We start from the raw sequence: 10,344 nt of genomic DNA, 5'->3' as shown, positions 1-10,344 counted from the left end.
AGTGTGCCAGAAGCTGTGAGGCGTGTCAAGGTGTTGTCTGGCATATTGAACCAGGCTTTTTTGTGGCACTGGTACAGTAAAGGCTTCTTTCTGGCAACTTGACAATGTAGCAAATTTTTGTTTGTTGTATTGTGCTTCTTGAAACAACCACATCGTCTTTTTCCAGGGCAGCCTGTATTTCTCCTGAGGTTACCTGTGGGTTTTTCTTTGTATCCTGAAAAATTCTTCTAGCAGTTTTGGCTGAAATCTTTCTTGGTCTACCTTTACTTGGCTCGGTATAAAGAAATCCCAGAATGTTCTACTTCTTAATAAGTGTTTGAACAGTACTGACTGGCATTTGCAAGGCTTTGTATATCTTTTTCCATTTTATATAGTTCCGTTATTTTATTACGCAGGTCTTTTGACAGGAATTTTCTGCTCCCCATGGCTCAATATCTAGCCTACTAAGTGCATGTGAGAGCTAACAAACTCATTGACTACACTGACACTGATTGCAATTTAAAAAGCTACAGGTGTGGGAAATTCATCTTTAATTGCCATTTTCACCTGTGTGTGTCACCTTGTGTGTCTGTAACAAGGCCAAATATTCAAGGGTATGTAAACTGTTGATCAGGGCCAATTGGGTGAAATCTGTAATCATTATGATTTAAAAAGGAGCCAAACAACTATGTGATAATAAATGGCTTCATATGATCACTATCCTTAAATAAAAGACAGTTTTTTGCATGCCGTATTTTCAAAATCAATGCCAACATTTCACAATTCCTGCCAGGGTATGCAAACTTATGAGCACAACTGTACATTACTTTTATTGTGTTTCTGTTTGTGTTATAACTGTGATTATTCTGGTTAGTCATCTGCTGTGTATATTTCCTAAAAACATTTTGCAAAGCTCAACCTAAGATATCTAGATACATTAGACTGTAATGCATTGGCTTCTTTTGCGTTTTCTAGACAGATGTTTCCTCTAAGCACTGCTTTAGCACCGCATATCTTTCCTTACTTTTCTGGTTTAGAATTTTGTTTCATTTCTCTAATGTTGTGCCTTCCAAGTCATAGAGACCAATGAGTGGCAGCTTCCTCACTGTCATTGATGAGCACTGTATGCTATTCCTATAATTGATTATCTCAGCTTTGGCTAAGTCAGGCTTTAAACTCTATGGGCTGGTTTTAGACATGGATTAAACCTAGTCTAGGACAAAAAAATCTGTTGAGCTTGTTTTTTTTGTCCTAGATTAGGCTTAATCTGTGTCTGCGAAACTGACCCTATGAAATGAAAAAATCTTAGTTGGTGTGAGTTTTAAACATTGGAGGAAACTAAAGAGATATCAGTGGGAAATGGATTGGAGTCATTTATTACCATGACTAACACTTCAATACGCTTCTCAGGAAGTTTCAGTACTTTTATACTATCACAGTATTTTCCCTATTTATATATTGAACTAGGATCGACCAGTAGTTATCTTATTGGTTGGAAAATATCCTCATAGAGAGAATTTAGAGAAATTAAGTAAATTATTCGCAGTTAGGTGATTGCCATCCCACAGAAATGACATGCATCATACAAAATGTAAATGTAATCTATTTAATACTGCTGTATAGATTTGACAACGTTCGTCCATTTACAGTCTGTTCAAGGAGATTAAAAACGTCGCTTTGCCATGGAGATGGAAAGATGCCTGTGCCTTTATAGCATCTGTTCCTTCATGGACAAAACCAATTAGGAGAAATCCATGTTAAAATAGTCAATTTTTATGTAATTAATTGGCCGCTGCCTCCGGATGACCCAGTTGGGGTTGTGATCACATGACCAACCAACCAGGGGATCAGACAATGACCAACCAGGACCATTAATACACAACATTTTATTTTTTTGTAGTATTGAACACTTGAAATGACCTCCCGAAGCCCAACAACTTTACTTTTACCTTCTCATTATGGCACCCAATAATGCAGACTGTGACATTTGCAAAAGATTAAAAAAAATGAAACCTCGCATTTGGGTTGGATGTGTAATGTGATGTTAATAGGGCCATGATGTCTGTATGTTTCCCACTTGTGTTAAATAACTATGGGAACTTTCTAGAGTCCGTTTTTTTTCTCAAGTTTGTCATGATGAGTGCCTCATTCGTCTATGCTGACAAAGTTGAGGACTGGCTAGTAGAACTTGTCCTTTTGTGTCTAGAATTCCCTAGAAGTTGAAAACATCTAAAGGGATGGGACAGATTATGAAAATCACAGCAATGCATCTAACCATTTTCTATCACAGAATTATCAGTTGACACAGGGCTCATTTGTATCAGCTGATCACAATGACAAGGTAAGATCGCAACTGATCTGAGAACAAACAGAATGATCTCTCGGTCTGAAATGGCACCTTACTCCTTATAGAGTGCACTAATTTGGACCAGGGTCTACTGGGAATTAGGTTTATTAAAGACAAAGCCTATGAATGCTTTGTTTCTCCATGAAAATGAGTGTCGTTCCCATCAACTGACAACTACTGTACCTGACCACTACTATTAGAACTTCTGAAGGGTATCTTCTGCATTATTTCATTACGTTAACATACTCTATGTATGTGCATATGTATGGGTCCACTTGGGTGTATTTGGGACTAGTGTTATGACCAGGCTGTCTGCCTCTGTCTTCCTACAACACACTAAACCTCTTCTTGCTTCATATTTGAGTTAAACAGGTCCCTTGCTCTTTACTCAGCTGTTATGTACTGTACCCTAATGATAGCCTACAGTACCTATGGCACACGTTAACTCTTTGTTTACCTTCATCAACCATTCCATTCCAATCACTTTGGTCAATAAAAGTATAATTTTTTCTTTTTGCCTTAGCATTGATATTTAATCACTCACATCTCACATTAATCACTCATTTAATGTGAGATTATATTTTGATGGCATCAAAGGAGAGAGTCACTACAGTTGCCCTACTCTATGGCCGTGCCATAATTTGGGGTCAACAATGATCTTTGTCTTCCTCAACAATCCTTCTGCCAGGAAAGAAACTTGCTGTCTGGAGATAAACATGTTTAGTCTATTATCTCTTCAGTAAACTGTACTGGCCATAACGTCTCTTCTTGGAGGTTTTCGGATTCATGTTTTTGTTATTATTAGCAGAAAGATTACATCTTAGAGCTGAGGATTGTGGGTAGAACCAGGGGAGCCTCCGGCGGGCTTGCTGCTGTAAGTCTGTCTTGGTGGAACTCTAGCAAGCACAGACTTCTGGAAGTTTCTAATTGTCGCCTGGAGGGGCGTTTTTATAAGCTGTCTGTTAGCCTCTGGCCAAGGCACGGTGAGATCTATGAGGCTACCCGCAGAAATAAGTTACCTTCCAAGCATATCCAGACCGTTTTTCACATATCCACAAAAAATGTAAAAAGCTTGCCCTTGATAAAAAAAAAGTGGTCTAAGTACAGTTGTTGAAGAGTGTTGGACTATAGTATGGAGAGAATATTTCAGGTTCCAAGTGAAATGTGTTGTTTGGTACGTGCTCCTGCACATTTAGTAGCTGCCATTGATATCTCTCAAGATCAATCGTTTAGATATACAGTCATCTTCATGTAAATTAACATTATCATGTTAATTTTAATTCATTATAAATTAACAGTGAAGCTAACATTTTAAATGTAGTCTTACAGTTATGTGAAAAACTAAGTTATCCCCTGGAAAGTTGCGTTTTTGAATACAGATACGTAATCTCTAATATACTGTTGACAAATAAAGGTAACCTAGTTAAACAAATAAAACTCAATGATTATACTTTTATAATCAGCAGAATCAGCAGAAATGCATTTTCATAGTATAGAAAGTTGCTTAATGTAGCAATTTCTTTTAACTGCCTATCAGTCTCTTACATATGAGGAAGGTTTTTTCTCTACAGTACTGCTTCAACTGGATCATGTTTGATGGCTTTATTACATGCACAGCCTGATTCAATTCCCCCCATATTGTTGCAGTAGAATTGATATCTACGCCTTTACTCTGTTATTCCAGAATCCACCATTTCTTCTTTTTGAGCTATTCTGTTCTAACTTTACTTGTGTGTTGTGGATCGTTGTCCCATTGCAAGATTTGTGTTCTGTTCTGCTTTTTGACAGATTGCCTCACATTATTTTCAAGATCTCTCTGGTACAATATGAAATTCATGGTTTACTTAACTATAGAAAATTGGCCAGGCCCTGATGGCAGCAAAGCAGCCCCAACCCATAATGCCACTGCCTCCATGTTCTATGGTTAGTAAATAATTCTTCTGTTCAGAGACTGTTTCATTTTCACAAAACGTTTTCACGTAACATGATGTGCATGTTTGCATCTTTCCACTTGATTATCTTTTCTGTCACCAGAGGCTTGTGTTACCACATACATACTGTATATGGTTAGATCAAACCAGACCAAGTTTCTAATCCTTATGGTAGGCGGGAACCACGCAAGCCATTCTGTAATTAAGTTTTAATCAGTTGCACCTGCTTTGGTGCAACTGACTTTAATTTTAGCCATTTGATGTAATGGTAAACGTTAGTCAACTAACATTTTCTGCATTAAGAAACTGCATTTTTGTTTAACTGCATAAAAAGTTGTTTTGTTGTTTGATTTGTTAAATTGGGTTGCAATTATCAGTTCATGTGGTTTAAATTGAGCTCAAATATGAATGTGTAAAAAAAAATTTTTACAGGGTGTGTACTTACTTATTCACATTAATTAATCTACACAATACTCAAATAACTGGCTTACTCAAATGAGGGGACTTGATACAAAAAGTGTTTGGTATAACAGAATCATTAATGTACCCTAAAGTACAATCTAACATTCTATAGGTTAGTACTTTCCAATAATCAGAAACATTTAATCTCAAATACAAATGCTGGAGTAAACAGTGACAAAAACACATGGAGAAAAGTGTACTCTTAAGTGTAATCTTATTTTTTTACCTCTAAGTGCTGTACACTCCAAAGGTATTGACAATATCTGAAACTATTCTCCACCTCTTCATCATTCCTCCTTTTCCTCCTCTTCTCCTGTATGGGATGATCCATGGGTGGTGCAGACCGGCAGAAAATGGGCTGCTGAAATCAGTGGGAGTTAAATCCGTCTGAGCCGAGACCTTGGCTCCAGCTCCATGTGCCAGGCGTGGCTATCTATCAGGAAAATGTCAGGTGCATTGCTGGGCATTCTCAGATGACGCATGAACAGAGATAAGGAAGGAGCTGAATGGGGTTCGGTTCCCCGGTATGCTGTCCAGAGCTGACAACACAATCTGGCAGCTCAGCAGCCAAGATGATAGTGCAACAACAACAAGATTTTGTCATTTGGGACAAGATCAGGTAGTCCCTTTTTTCTTCCCTTGAGTTGAGACTTTATCCCTGGCCACTGTTATCGCTGACAGATCAACCATCACCACATTCATCCCAGAATATCCCTGTAGTCCTTTATGTCTGATTGGATAGCTACACACAGTATTTCATCATGAGAAACCAATGCTGAAGGGATAGACAAGCAGCCCATCCCGTGAACCTGCAGTCACTTGGTACGCTGCTAATAATCAAAATGCCAAAGTCACCTGGTCTGCTGAGCTGTGTCATACACAGATGTACAGTACATATCTACATGACTTAAAGCTCTGTGGTGAATTCATTCAGAAATTCCGTCAGACAAATTCAACAATACACATCCACACTCGCTGTGTAGACAAACAGAGGGATTGTGGGCAAACCCAGCGCCTTTGTTTGTCTTGATATTACATCCCTAATGTGATGAATGCTGTTTCCTAATGGGTTTTATAAGACTCATTAATGCAAATGATGCATTGGAGATGCAACATTCTTTTATTGTCTTCTTTTAGATTTAGGGAATGAAAAAATCCCCTCAAGACATGTTCACTTTTTGTGATGGGTTCCATCTTCATACAAACTACCATGAACGCCTTGCCTGGATTCCATCTTCATATAAACTATCATGACAGCCTTGGTGGGGTTCCATCTTCATACAAGCTACCATGACAGCCTTGGTTGGGTTCCGTCTTCATACAAACTACCATGACAGCCTTGGTTGGGTTCCATCTTCATACAAACTACCATGACAGCCTTAGTTGGGTTTCATCTTTATACAAACTACCATGACAGCCTTGGTTGTGTGCCATCTTCATACAAGCTACCATGACAGCCTTGGTTGTGTTCCATCTTCATACAAACTACCATGACAGCCTTGGTTGGGTTCCGTCTTCATACAAACTACCATGACAGCCTTGGTTGGGTTCCATCTTCATACAAACTACCATGATTGCCTTGTTGGGTTCCGTCTTCATACAAACTACCATGACAGCCTTGGTTGGGTTCCATCTTCATACAAACTACCATGACAGCCTTGGTTGGGTTTCTTCTTCATACAAACTACCATGAAAGCCTTGGTTGGGTTCCGTCTTCATACAAACTACCATGACAGCCTTGGTTGGGTTTCATCTTTATACAAACTACCATGACAGCCTCAGATGGGATCTTTATACAGAATTAGATAAATGGTAGCATACAGCTGAAATGTGTAAATTAATCCTGCAAATCAACTGTGTAGCAAGCATTACCGGGCAAGTGCTTGGCTTTAAGAGGGTTACAAATCAAAATGGAGACTGACTGGAGATTTGGAGAGCTAGAGCCACATGTTTCTCTCCCTGTATATCTCTACATGATTGTGGAGAGACGTCAGGCTTTACTCACTCTGTATAAATGTGAAGCCAAGTCACTTACTGCTGTTGTGCACTAATCCCCAAAAAATTCATTCAATATAGGATGCTAATCCCCAATTAATTATTTCTATGAATTTCACAATGTGATAACCACCTACATATCTTCTATAATGAGCTAGCTACTACTAATTGCAAAGTAATGATATACTGTGTATGTGTTCTTTGGTGTTGTTTTTAGATTGTTATTTGATTCCTTTCAGCAGTGTGTATGCAGGGCATAAACTGTTACCATTGGCAAACTACTGATGACTGGGAAGAGTACTGAGTCATACTCAGCTAAACATATTACATAAAGCACATACAGCGGGGAGAACAAGTATTTGATACACTGCCGATTTTGTAGGTTTTCCTACTTACAAAGCATGTAGAGGTCTGTTATTTTTATCATAGGTACACTTCAACTGTGAGAGACGGAATCAAGAAGAAAAAAATCTAGAAAATCACATTGTGTGATTTTTAAATAATTAATTTGCATTTTAATGCATGACATAAGTATTTGATCACCTACCAACAAGTTAGAATTCCGGCTCTCACAGACCTGTTAGTTTTTCTTTAAGAAGCCCTCCTGTTCTCCACTCATTACCTGTATTAACTGCACCTGTTTGAACTCGTTACCTGTATAAAAGACACCTGTCCACACACTCAATCAAACAGACTCCAACCTCTCCATAATGGCCAAGACCAAAGAGCTGTGTAAGGACATCGGGTATAAAATTGTAGACCTGCACAAGGCTGGGATGGGCTACAGGACAATAGACAAGCAGCTGGGTGAGAAGGCAACAACTGTTGGCGCAGTTATTAGAAAATGGAAGAAGTTCAAGATGACGGTCAATCTCCCTCGGTCTGGGGCTCCATGCAACATCTCCCCTCGTGGGGCATCAATGATCATGAGGAAGGAGAGGGATCAGCCCAGAACTACATGGCAGGACCTGGTCAATGACCTGAAGAGAGCTGGGACCACAGTCTCAAAGAAAACCATTAGTAACACACTACGCCTTCATGGATTAAAATCCTGCAGTGCACTCAAGGTCCCCCTGGTCTGATGAGACAAAAATTGAGCTTTTTGGTCTAAACTCCACTCGCCATGTTTGGAGGAAGAAGGATGAGTACAACTCCAAGAACACCATCCCAACCGTGAAGCATGGAGGTGGAAACATCATTCTTTGGGGATGCTTTTTTGCAAAGGGGACAGGACGACTGCACTGTACTGAGGGGAGGATGGATGGGGCCATGTATCGCGAGATCTTGGCCAACAACCTCCTTCCCTCATTAAGAGCATTGAAGATGGGCTGTGCCTGGGTCTTCCAGCATGACATTGACCCGAAACACACAGCCAGGGCAACTAAGGAGGGGCTACGTAAGAAGCATCTCAAGGTCCTGGAGTGGCCTAGCCAGTCTTCAGACCTGAACCCAATTGAAAATCTTTTGGAGGGAGCTGAAAATCCATATTGCCCAGCGACAGCCCTGAACCCTGAAGGATCTGGAGAAGGTCTGTATGGAGGAGTGGGCCAAAATCCCTGCTGCAGTGTGTGAAAACCTGGTCAAAAACTACAAGAAACTTATGATCTCTGTAATTGCAAACAAAGGTTTCTGTACCAAATATTATGTTCTGCTTATCTGATGTATCAAATACTCATGCAATAAAATGCAAATGAATTACTTAAAAATCATACAATGTGATTTTCTGGATTTTTGTTTTAGATTCCATCATTGAAGAGTTGAAGAGTACCTATGATAAAAATTACAGACTTCTACATGCTTTGTAAGTGGGAATACCTGCAAAATCGGCAGTGTATCAAATACTTGTTCTCCCCACTGTAAGTCTCTTTTCGAGAGCAAAATGATACTAAATGATAACAGTTCAAGAGATAATTCAGGTGTCTGCTAAACTTTATTCTCTATATGTCATTGACCACCATTTACAGCCAAAACCCCTTGAAACTCTGTCCATGGTCCTGAATGTTATCTCCTTTACCACTCACACACACACTGTTCATGGTTTTGAATGTTATCTCCTTTACCACTCAAATAATGTCCATGGTTCTGAATGATATCTCATTTACCACACACACTCACCATCAGACTGTTAGTGTTCTTTCGCCACGCAGTGCAGTTGGTGGTGGCTAACAGCCGTCGTTTCCTCAATTCTGTTTTAATTGTCTGCCACTATGAACTAGAAGGATTAGGGTTTTGTCTGTTCCTGCAATCGTAATGAGGAGCTGCAGTAGTTTGCAGTAGGAATTGAAAATCAAGCTGATAGTCAAGCCATTAGCTGTGCCTGTGCTGTGAGGAAAGAAAACCTTTGTTAATTGCCTCTCTGCTGTGCTTATTGTAGTGGAGTGCAGCTTTTTAGTCACCATTTTTTTGGTCTGATTTGGGATGCTCTGCTGCATAATTGTGTTAGTTTTGCTTTCCTTTGGCGTTCACCCTCTAACGTATTTAATTATTTATATCAATCACCCTTTCTTGACCCATTCTGAGAGCTCATCTCACTGAAGACAAGGACTCCATTCCTCATTATCGTCCCTTTAAAGACGTACTTGACCTGCAACTCCCAGAGGTCTTTGGATATCTCTTAGATTAACGCTCTATAACATGCCTGAGCTGCTGTGTCATCAACAGATCTCCTAGGGCACCTTGTGAAAGAGGAAGGGACTCATTCACATGCTAATACAAATTTAGTATGTGATGTCTGGTACAAGTGCAATTCCTTTGAAATGTATATTAACAGATTTCTCTGGAATGCAGTCAACACAGTGTTATTGAACTTTCAGGGGCAGCAGGGTAGCCTAATGGTCAGGGGCGCTGGGCAAATAAACCAAACATAGCTATTCTAACCCCCAAGCTAACAAGGTGAGATTATCGAAGGCAGTAAACTCTGCAGTCATGTGGTAAAAAAAATGTGTTTGCCATTTTGTTATTCATAAATAATTTGCGGGCCAGCTGGGCAGTATTTCAAACATGTATACTGTATGTCCATTATAATGTCTAAATTATTTAAATCCAGACTCAAATTAATTTGAATGGGCTGGTGATTTTATTTATTTTTTACCTCCTCTCAAAACTATTCCTCACGGAATCCCTAGTTTGCCCACCCTTGGTTTAAGCAGTGGACTGGCGGGCTTCAGACAATGGTAACAGCATAGATAGCTAATGACATTTAGCCCATAATTTGACCAGCTAGATGTGATGAAATGTTTCCAGTAGGCTAAATTATGATGACAATTTCTACTCAACGTAATCTCTCTAGAGTAAATCTACTTTTGTCTTTCGGTTGTCACATCCAAGTAAAGCAATATGTTCCTCGTGCATTGCATATTCAACGTGTAGGTCTAAGCATATTTATAAGGCCTATCCATCCACCTGTGTGTGGCTACGTACATTGCGTCAATTTGTAGAGACTACTGAGCTTCAAATGCTGAACTTTTCATTCAAACTAAAAAAGAAAACCTCGCATGTTTCACCGCATTTCGAGTTCTTTCAGGACTCGTTCCGCAACACCAACGTGTGTTGTTCGTTGCCAAGCAACGTATTTGCCCCGCGGTAGACTGCGTCATTTCCTCCTGGCAAGCGACAGGAGGGAGGGACTCA

Source organism: Esox lucius, chromosome 14 (assembly GCF_011004845.1).
Source record: "Esox lucius isolate fEsoLuc1 chromosome 14, fEsoLuc1.pri, whole genome shotgun sequence".
Taxonomy (NCBI): Eukaryota; Metazoa; Chordata; class Actinopteri; order Esociformes; family Esocidae; genus Esox; species Esox lucius.
Note: the sequence above shows the minus strand (reverse complement) of the source record.